This window comes from Dasypus novemcinctus, chromosome 3 (assembly GCF_030445035.2).
Source record: "Dasypus novemcinctus isolate mDasNov1 chromosome 3, mDasNov1.1.hap2, whole genome shotgun sequence".
Taxonomy (NCBI): domain Eukaryota; kingdom Metazoa; phylum Chordata; class Mammalia; order Cingulata; family Dasypodidae; genus Dasypus; species Dasypus novemcinctus.
The window spans coordinates 134225098-134236637 of record NC_080675.1 but is presented as its reverse complement, the minus strand read 5'-3'; the positions used below and the strand labels follow the sequence as shown (position 1 = coordinate 134236637).

At 38.3% G+C, this 11540-nt stretch overlaps 1 non-coding gene across 1 annotated transcript; it reads left to right on the top strand.

Annotated features, from left to right (window-relative positions):
* The first annotated feature begins 2975 nt into the window (after nt 1-2975).
* Nucleotides 2976-3082, top strand: LOC111761865 (U6 spliceosomal RNA). The gene has a single exon (XR_002795103.1). It is a non-coding gene; the product is annotated as a U6 spliceosomal RNA (small nuclear RNA).
* Nucleotides 3083-11540: the final 8458 nt, after the last annotated feature.

Below are 11540 nucleotides of genomic sequence, written 5' to 3'. Positions count from 1 at the left end.
TGTGGGTCTCTTTAGCCCTCAGAAGAACCAATACCTGGGATTGTATCTACTTTATCTGTCTCTGAGACTCTGCTCAGTTGTGCATAAGGGCAATCCTTCTGACAACCTCCAGACTCTTCTTTAGAGACTCATAGCCATATAAACTCATTTGTCCTTTCCATTTCCCCCTTAATTTAGGTCAAAAAGCATTTTTAACTCCTTTTATTATATGTAGACAGGGATATTCTGCTGGTCCGCGTTGAACCTTTTATTCAAGGTCATTTTCTAGTTACGTCATCAGCTGGTACTTGGTAGTGATCCCTTGGCGCCAGGGAGGCTCATCCCCGGGTGTCATGTCCCACGCTGGGGGGAGGGCAGTGCATTTACATGCTGAGTTTGTCTTCGAGACTGGCCACATTTGAGTAACACAGAGGCTGTCAGGAGGGAACTCTTAGGCACAGTGCTGCTCTAGGCCTTGTTCTTATTTCAGGTGTATAGGCTCTCAAGCATAGTCATTAGTATCAGGGGCTCACTGTTGGACCCTCATTCCTTCCTGGTCCTTGCCGTTGCACCCAGAGGACTGCCGCTGCTCCCCTAGGGACCACGACAGAGTCCCCCTGGCCAGGAACCCAGCATCCCCCCAGCTGTTGTTTTTAATTGTTTCCACTATGAGTATATCCAAACATTTCCATGCACCCCAGACACATGCCCTGTATAACTCCCTGTCAACCATATGTCCCCTGTCAATAACATCCCATACCAGTATTCCTCTGCTGCCATTGTTGAACCTCTCTGTGATCCAAAACTTCCTGAAAAGTGAAGCCCAATATAATGCCAGGTTCCCTTAATAGTAAAATGGAATATAGCAATGAGTTTAAAGCTTAGATATAGAATACATATTGATTTGGAAAAATTCTACATCCTATCTTTTTCTTTTCTTTTTTATTCCTAATTATTAAGCTTCTCTTCACAAGAGCTATAGATCACAGTAATTCATATATACAATATATAGTACTCCCACATATCCAATATAAAACCTTTTCCCTCCCACAGCAATAATCTTTTAACATATTCATACCATATTTACTGAAACTGATGTACAGATATTGAGACAATAGCTTTCAAACAAGGTAACATTTTTGTTTACATTGTGGTTTATACTTTAGGCTATACAATTTTCTAAATTTTTAGTTATCCTATGTTTTACATTATGATTTACATTATTAATCTGTCAGTCCCTATATGTTTTTGGTGTAATATTACATGTTTTATATCCATCCTTGCATACTCGTGTGAAACACTTCTATTGCCCTCACAGTTACGTTGGTTTCATCTATTCAATATCTATTTCCCCCTCCCTTTGGGGCCCACAGTGACAGTCAATCTTCATTTCTTGAGGAGCCATGTTCAGAGATACTTGCAATGGTGTTGAGGGCTTGACTTGCTCAACTGCCCTAATGCCCTGGGAGCCACCATTTCTCTTGAGAGATACAGTTCCCTCTATTTGATGGCATTAGTCCTACCCAGGATGTGGGTATACCTTCACTCTCATTATATGGGTCTCTACCCAATGTTATAACCCACTCTGGCAAAATGAGCATTCACATATTCCCTAGGAGTCTGTTCTACATCAGATTATCCCCTTTAAGTATCTTAAACAGATAACTTTCCTAATTATATTTTGAAAAGGTTTTCTCAGCATTATACTCTCAACCATCACCTGACGATCTCCTATGTTCGTATGTTGCCCCACCCTCCCCCCAATTTCTTGGGTAATATTACCTATCCGCCCATCGCTAGCCCCCCTCAAGCCCACAAAGCCCCACCCAAAGGTAACCCTATGCCCCCATTTTATCCCTTCCTTGTACACATACTTACCTCCAGCTTATCATAGATTTCACCCATGTAGATGTCAGCTAACATCCTTCCTCTACCCCCTGATTTCCTTTAAGCCTATGATCATGTCACTAGCTCTCTGAAGCAGCTTGGTTTACTTATTTCACATCATTGAGGTCATGTAGTATTTGTCCTTCAATGCCTGGGTTGCTTCACTCAACATAACGTTCTCAAGATTCATCCATGTTATCACGTGTGTTTGTAGTGTATTTGTTCTTAAAGCTGAGTAGTATTCCATTGTATGTATATACCACATTTTATTGATCCATTCATCTGTTGATGGGCATTTGGGTTGATTCCAACTTTTGGCGATAGTGAACAATGCTTCTATGAACATTGGTGTGCATATATCCGTTTGTGTCCTTGTTTTTAGTTCTGCTGGGTATATACCCAGCAGTGGAATTGCTGGGTCATATGGCAAATCTATGGTTAGTTTTTTTGAGAAACCACCAAACTGTCCTCCAGAATGGTTGGATCCTTCTGCATTCCCACCAGCAGTGGATGAGTGTTCCCATTTCTTCACATCCTCTCCAACATTTGTATTCTTCTGTTTTTTCATAGCTGCCACTCTTATGGGAGTAAGATGGTATCTCATTGTAGTTTTGATTTGCATTTCCCTGATAGCTAAAGATTTGGGGCATTTTTTCATGTGCTTTTTAGCCATTTGTATTTCTTCTTTGGAGAAGTGTCTGTTTAAATCTTTTCCCCATTTTTTAAATGGGCTGTTTATCTTTTTATTTTCAAGATATAGGAGTTCTTTATATATGCAAGTTATAAGTCTCTTATCAGATATATGGTTGCCAAATATTTTCTCCCATTGTATATTTCCCAGTTTTTAAATTAATTATTTGTCTTTTTATTTTTGAGATGTAGGATTTCTTTATATATATATATATATGCTGGATATTAGTCCTTTATTAGAAAAATGGTTACCAAATATTTTACCCCACTGAGTAGGCTGCCTTTTCACTTTCCTGACAAACTCATTTAAAGTGCAAAAGTTTTTGATTTTGAGGAGGTTCCACTTATCTATTTTTATCTTTTATTGCTTGCACTTTGGATGTAAAGTTTAAAACCATTTATTATTACAAGATCTCATAGTGCTCACTTTGGCAACACATATACTAAAATTGGAACAATTCAGAGAAGATTAGCATGACCCCTGTGCAAGGATAACATGGAAATTCATGAAGCATTCCATATTTTTTGGAATGGAACAGATGATACATGGGGCATTTTGGGGATGATGGAATTGTACTACATGTTCTTGCAATGATGGATACAGGCCATATTAAATTTCATCAAAATTTATAAAAATCTATGATTCAAAATGTAAACCATAATGTAAATCATTGACCATGGTTAGTAGCAATGTTTCAATAGTTGTACCTCAATTGTAAGAAATGTACCATCCACATGTAAAATGTTATTAATTAGGGGAAGAATTTCAGGTATATGGGACTCCCCTATATTCTGTATGTAATTTTTCTGTAAACTAAAGCTTCTTTGAAGACAAAGTGAAAATAATAAGACACTGGGGGAATAAACAGAAGAAAATGTCACTGTACATATAAGATAACAGATCTTACAGTGATGATAGACATAATATCAAAGAATTTTAATATTTTTCATCATTTTTATTATACCAAAAATTTTTTTCCATTTCTTGTATTTTATTTCTTATTTTTAAAACTATCATTATTTCATATTCTTGATTAATTGCATTTGGTTATACTGTTGGTTTCATTTTTGAAGAAGTTTTAGATCAAAGAAGAGTTGCAACAATTATGATGGGGAGGATCATTGCTGCAGGGTGTCAGTAATGGGGGATACATGAGAGAAGGCTCACCTGACACATACCTATAAGGCATATAAAGGTGCTCAAGTGTTCATGGGTCACTGTCATGGTGGGTGGAGATTCACACAATGACTGAAAGAACATCAAATTCCCATTCTGGGGAGCTCTGCCACATTCTGTAATGGAAAAGCAAGAATCCCCCAAATATAGGGGCAGTGACTAGTGAAGGAAGATGGTCCATTGATGGGCCCTTAGTATTGACGACTGTACTTATGAACCTTTATTCTTGAAATTGAAACTTAGCCTAGTATTATAAAGTGCCTAAGAGTTACCTCCTGAGATCCTCCTTGTTGCTCAAATGTGGCATCTCTCTAAGCCGAACTCAGCATATAAATACATTAGCTTTATAATCCATGCAGTACTCCAAAATGTATTCATCAAATGCAATGAATGTCCACACTGAAAGTACATACATACATACATACATTACTTTCCTCTCCAGCATGGGACATGACTCCCAGGGATGAGCCTCCCTGGCACTGAAGGACTACTACCAAGCACCAACTAGCAATGCAACTGGAAAAAGACCTTGATCAAAATGTGGAAAAGGTAAAGACAAATGAATTTATATGGCTAAGAGTGAGTTGGGAGGTCATTCCAGAGGTAATGCTTATGCATGTCTCAGCAGGATCTCTTTGACTGCCAATGTAGATACTACCTCAAATAATGGGGCTCCTGAGGGCTCTGGAGACATCCAGACACTACAGGCAAGGCAGACAGCTCAGGAGTTTGGTGCCCTGCCAGTGGGCCCTACTTTGGGATTTATGCTCCCCTGTGTGACAGAGTTGGACTCAGTTGTGGTTTCCCTACACATGGCTCTTCTACCCCTTCTATTTGAACCTATAGTTAGTACTAGAGTTATATGTGTATGTCCAAGAGACTTAAAATCTTTAGGTGTCCATGTGCTAGCTAGGTCCTGGATCTCAACAGAGTTGCAAAACCTATTCTCTAGTTCATTGGACTCACCCAGGACAACAAACAAGGAGATGATGGTGAACAATGACCATCCAAAGGAACAAAGTGACTCTGCAACTGCAAGTAAGATGGTACCATCCATCTGCCCCATGGGATCTAATCTCCCTCACAATTAGAGGCAGAGTGGACCTCACCATCCCAGAATCCTCAGGATTGGGAAATGAAAGAGGGCTAGAGTAGATTTACTGGTATTCTAGCATAGGCTTATTGTGATTCTAGCAATGGAAGAACTTATATCATTAATGTGGAGGCAGTGGTCCCTGGAGGTTCTGAGGGGAGGAAGAGGGAAAAACCTGTGTAATATGGGGGCATTTTGGGGACTTGGGAATTGTCCTGAATGACATTGCAATGAAAGATACAGGCCATTATATATCTTGTCATATATAATGTCAAGCCCTGAAGGCTTTGTTGTGCTGTGGTGTTCCCATGCCCCATGTTAACCAGATGCGTGGTTCCCAGGTCTGTGTCCCCTAAACCCTGGTGGCCCACGCTCCAGAGACTCATAAAATTGTGTTGGAGAGAGTGTAAACTACAATGTAAACTATGGTCCATGCTTAGTGGCAATGCTCCAAAATGTGTTCATCAATTTTAACATGTACCACACTAATGAAGGATGTTGTTGATGTGGGAAAATGTGGAAGGGGTAGGGATCAGGGCCTATGGGGATCCCCTATATTTTTTTATGTAACATTTATGTAATCTAAGTATCTTTTGAAAAAAAAAGTATATTAAAAACATTTAAACAATATGTTGTAGATGCTTCTCTACATTATCTTCTAGGAGCTTTGTGGTCTTGGCTCTTCTGCTTAGGTCTTTGATTCATCTTGAGTTAATTTTTGTATAAAGCATGAGATGGTGATCCTTTCTCATTCTTTTGGATATGGATATCCAGTTCTAGCACCACTTGTTGAAGAGGCCATTCTGTCCAAGTTGAGTGGGCTTAATGTTCTTGTTGAATACCAGTTGGCCATATATACGAGGATCTATATCAGAACTCTCAATTTGGTTCCATTGGTCAGTATGTCTATGCTTGTGCCAATAACATGCAGTTTTGACCACTCTAGCTTTGTAGTATGCTTTAAAGTCAGGTAGCATGATTATTCTAAAGCTTTTTAAAAAATAAAATAAAAATTTTAAAATGTTAAAAAAAAACCTGCATTGAGATTGCACTTTTCACCACTTCGGTAAAATCCAAAAGTTGATAAAACATCACATTGCCAAGGATGTGGGGAAACAGGCTCTTTCATACATTGCTGGTGAGAATGTAAATTGGTACTCCTATGCAGGACAAATGGTGACTTGACAGTTATAAATGCATATAGGTTGTGCTCCGGTTCCCAAACCCTGAGTGGGATGTTTCGGGGGCTTGCAGGGCAGGAAGTGTCTGGATGTAGATTTGGTGAGACAGTGACAGAAGAGATTCTTGCAAGAGGTAGAATTCTGGGTTTCTGATACAGAGGTCAGAAGTTGTAGACAGAACCCCTCCCCCTAGGGCTGGTGGCCTGGCCACGGCGATCCCTGAAAAATTTGTCATGCTGCGGTGTTCCCAAACCCTGAGCGGGCTGTTTTGGGGGCTTGCAGGGCAGGAAGTGTCTGGATGTTGATTTGGTGAGACAGTGACAGAAGAGATTCTTGTGAGAGGTGGAATTTTGGGTTTCTGACATGGAGGTCAGAAGTTGTGGGCAGGACCCCTCCCCCTAGGGCTGGCAGCCTGGCTGCAGCAATCCCTGAAGACTTTGTTGTGCTGTGGTGTTCCCAGGCCCCATGTTAACCAGATGTGTGGTTCCCAGGTCTGTGTCCCCTAAACCCTGGTGGCCCACGCTCCAGAGACTCACACACCTTGAGTTTGCAATGTCACAGACTTCCCATCCCCGAATCCACCATGCCCTGAGGTCCATCTGAGGTCCTTGATTACCCTAGCCCTCTCTCTCCTTGAGCTTGGAGGAGTATACAGCTGACTTGGGGAGAGTCTGGGAAGAAAGGAGAGGTGAATCTGCTGAGAAAGCCCAATTTACCTAAACGTCCTGGGATAGGAAACTTGGTCTGGGAGAAGGTGGAGTCAGAAAATCAATTAGACTTCCCCCCACCCAGCAAACCTAAGGGGGAGGGGCTGTAGGACATGCTATCCAAGCTTCCAGTAGCATATTTGAGGTTTCTGGTGAGGTGTACATGCTCTCACGCTGGAAATAAAGAGCCAAAGTCTTCTGTATTGAGTTGGTTCAACAAGGACCTACTTGAATCTCCTACCAGACCTCTCAGGCAGCTTTCCTGCTGCCCTGGGAGAGAGAGAAGTGAGGAAGGGAGAAAGGGGAAAGGTCAGATCCCTAAGTGTATTAATTAACTGCAAAGAGGATTCCTAGCTTGAAATGTTGGTTCTTTTTTTGGTTTGTTTTTTGTTTTTGTTGTGGTTCCTAATATTGCATTGTCTCCTGTTTTTTTTCTCCCGTTTTATCCCCCAAGGTCCTTTTTCATTTATTTAGTATTTTTTCTCTTTTTCTTTTTCTTGATTATTTCCCCCGCTTTTCTTTGCCCCCCTTTTTTCTCTTCTCTTTTTCTTTTCTTTTTTTAAAAATTTTCTTTATATAATAGGTGCTGCAGGGAGCACTTCACATTTGCTGTCTTTCATCATCCTCTATTTCCTCTTTTCTATGTGTATTGATTTTGGCCACCTACACTATCCTCTTTCCCCTACATCTTTCTATCCTCCATCATCTACTGTTTCTCTTACATTCCACCTCCCTTTCTTTGGCCCCAAAATTGTCTGATTTTTATTTCTAATATCTTTGTTCTGTTTTCTGTCTTTTATCTACTCTTGATATTATTGTCTTTCTTTTCTATTTCCCTCTCTCATGAAAACACTGGCCTTTTAATTCATACTATATTCCTCCCCATATTCAGTTGACTATCTAATTATAGGTACTCCACTTACTGCTATAACTCTACACAACTTACATGAGTTTAATATTCATTCTCAGATCTCACATTGTTGCTCTGTTAACATTTATTACCAATATAACTTTATATATTTTCTTTTCTTACTTGTTTTGCTTTCCCTGACACTAATATTTTCCTTCAAAGTGAACTTAGCCAGCAACAAGAAAATAGAGTAAGAAGAACAAAATGATGAAGAGAAGACATGACACTTACACACAAACAACAACTAATTAATCCCCAAGACTAGACAAAGAAGCTAAGGAAATGAAAAAACCTGTCAAGATAAAATGATGACCAGACAGCAACAAAAAACTACAAACCAAACTAATAATCAGGAAAACATGGCCAAATCCAATGAACAAACTAAAAACCAGGAAGAGGAGCAGAACATCAGACAAGTAATTGAAGATCTGAAAACATATGTTAGAGACCAACTTAATGAAGTAAAGGAAGAGATTAACAATATGAAGAAAACACTTAGAAAGGAAATTGCAGACATATGCAAAAAGACAACAGTTATGATGATGATGAACACCACAGTTCAAAAAATTAAAAAATACACTGTCAGCAAAAAGCAGCAGATTAGAAGAGGCAGAGGAGAGAATTAGCGATGTGGAAGACAGTACATCTGAAATCAAACAGATAGTAGAACTGATAGATAAAAAGATAGAAAAAATCCAGCTGGGACTTAGGGACTTGAATGACAATGCAAAAAGCACAAACAGATGTATTATAGGCATCCCAGAAGAAGAGAAGGGAAAAGGGACAGAAGGTGTTTGGAGGAAATAATGGCTGAAAATTTCTCAAATCTACTGAGGGAGATGGATGTACATGTCCAGGAAGCACAATGCACCCCAGACACCATAAATCCCATCAGGCCAACCCCAAGACATATACTTGTCAAATTATCCAATGTTCAAGACAAAGAGAAAATTCTAAAAGCAGCAAGAGAAAAGAGAACCATCACATACAAGGGAGCCTCCATAAGATTAAATGCTGATTTCTCATCTGAAACCATGGAAGCAAGAAGGCAGTGGTATGATATAATCAAGGTACTAAAAGAAAAAAATTCCCAAACAAGAATACTCTACCCAGCTAAGCTAGCATTCTAAAATGATGGAGAGTTCAAAATATTCACAGATAAACAGAAATTAAAAGAGCATGTCAACAAGAACCCTGCCCTTCAAGAAATACTAAAGGGAGTGCTGCAGGAAGAAAGGAAAAAACAGGAGAGGCAGAGATGGAGGAGAGTGTAAGAGCAACAAAAAAGACCAAAAGAGAAGGAAAAAAAACAAGCAAAATATGACATCACAAGTCCAAACAAAATATAGCTAACATAAATAATTCCTTGAAAGTAATAACACTGAATGTCAGCAGATTAAACTCACCTGTCGAAAGATTCAGACTGGAAGATTGGATAAGGAAATATGACCCATCTATGTGCTGTCTACGAGAAACACATCTTAGACCCAGGGACTCAAGGAGGTTGAAAGTGAATGGCTGGAAAACAATCTTACAAGCAAACAATAACCAAAAAAAGGCAGGACTAGCTATATTAATATCAGACAAAATAGACTTTAAATGTGAAACAATTGTGAGGGAAAAAGATGGATATTACATATTAGTGAAAGGGACAATCTCTCAAAAAGAATGAACAATCATAAATATTTATGCTCCTAAGAAGGGTGCCTCCAAATACATGAGGCAAACACTGGAAAAACTAAGTAAAGAATAGATGCCTCTACAAATATAGTGAGGGACTTTAATACACCACTATCAACTTTGGGCAGAACATCTCAAAAGAGAATCAATAAAGAAACAAAAACTCTGAAGGAGCTGGACCTAATAGACATATACAGATCATTACACCCAAATACAGCAGAATATGCATTTTTCTCAAGTGCACTTGGATCATTCTCCAAGATAGATGATATGCTAGGCCACAAAGAAAGGCTCAATGAATTCAGAAAGATCAAAATCATACAAAATAATATCTCTGAACACAGTGGAGTGAAGCTGGAAATCTGCAAGGGCCAGAGGGCCAGATTTCACACCAAGATATGGAAATTAAACAGCACACTCTTAGAAAAACAGTGGTTCAAAGAGGAAATCTCAAAAGAAATTGATAACTACCTTGAAATGAATGAAAATGATAACACAAAATACCAAAACTTATGGGATGCAGCAAAAGCAGTAATGAGAGGGAAATTTATAGCCATAAATTGATACATCAAAAAAGAAGAAAGAGCAAAAATTGAAGAACTAACTGCACATTTGGAGGAATTAGTAAAAAAAACAACAAAGTAACCCCACAGGAAGAAGAAAGAAAGAAATAACAAAGATAAATGAAATAGAAAATAAGAAAGCACTTGAAAAGATAAACAAAACCAAGAGCTGGTTCTTTGAGAAGACCATTAAAATTGACAAACACTTACCTAGACTAACAAAGAAAAAAAGAGAAGATGCAAATACACACAAAAAAAAGAAATGAGAAAGGAGATATCACTACTGACCCCACAGAAATAAAGACTATCATAAGAGGATACTTTGAAAAACTATATTCCAAGAAAAATGACAAGTCAGAGGAAATGGACAAATTCCTAGAAACACATAAGCAGCCTATATTGATAAAAGAAGAAATTGACGATCTCAACAAACCAATCACAAGTAAAGAGAGAGAATCAGTCATTAAAAACCTCCCAACAAAGAAGAGCCCCAGGCCAGATGGCTTCACAGGTGAATTCTACAAAACATTCCGGAAAGAACTAATGCCAATCTTGCTGAAACTCTTCCAAAAAATCAAAACAGAAGGAACATTACCTAACTCATTCTATGATGCCAACATTACCCTAGTACCAAAGCCTAACAAAGACACCAAAAGAAAGGAAAATTACAGACCAATTTCGCTAATGAGCCTAGATGCAAAAATCCTCAACAAAATACTTGCTAACCATATTCAACAACACATTAAACGAATTATACACCACGACCAAGTGGGATTCATTCCTGGTATGCAAGGATGGTTCAACATAAGAAAATCAATCAGTTTAATACACCATATAAACAGATTGAAGGAAAAAATCACATGATTATATCTATAGACACATTAAAAGCATTTGACAAAATGCAGCACACTTTCTTGATAAAAACACTGCAAAAGATTGGAATACAAGGAAATTTTCTGAACATGATAAAGAGTATATATGAAAAACCCACAGCCAACATCGTTTACAATGGTGAAATCCTAAAATCTTTCCCTCTAAGATCAGGAACAAGACAAGGAAGCCCACTATCACCTCTTCTATTTAACATTGTCTTAGAAGTCCTTGCTCAAGCAGTGAGGCAAGAACCAGATATAAAAGGCATTCAGATTGGAAAGGAAGAAGTCAAAATTTCATTATTTGCAGATGACGTGATCTTATATGTAGAAAACCATGAGAGGTCTACAACAAAGTTTCTAGAACTCATAAATGACTTTAGTAAAATTGCAGGTTATAAGATCAATGCACAAAAATCAGTAGCATTTCTGTACACCAATAATGAGCAAGCTCAGGAGGAAATCAAGAAACAAAAACCATTTACAATAGTAAATTAAAAAATCAAATACCTTGGAATAAATTTAACTAAAGATGTAAAAAACTTATACACAGAGAACTACACAAGACCGTTCAAGGAAATCAAAGAAGACCTAAATAAATGGATGAATATTCCCTGTTCATGGATAGGAAGACTAAATATTATTAAGATGTCTATCCTACCAAAACTAATCTACACATTCAATGCAATCCCAATAAAAATCAACACAGCATTCTTTAAGGAACTAGAAAAACTAACTATGAAATTTATTTGGAAAGCAAAGAGTGCCTGAATAGCCAAAGACATATTGAAAAAGAAAAAA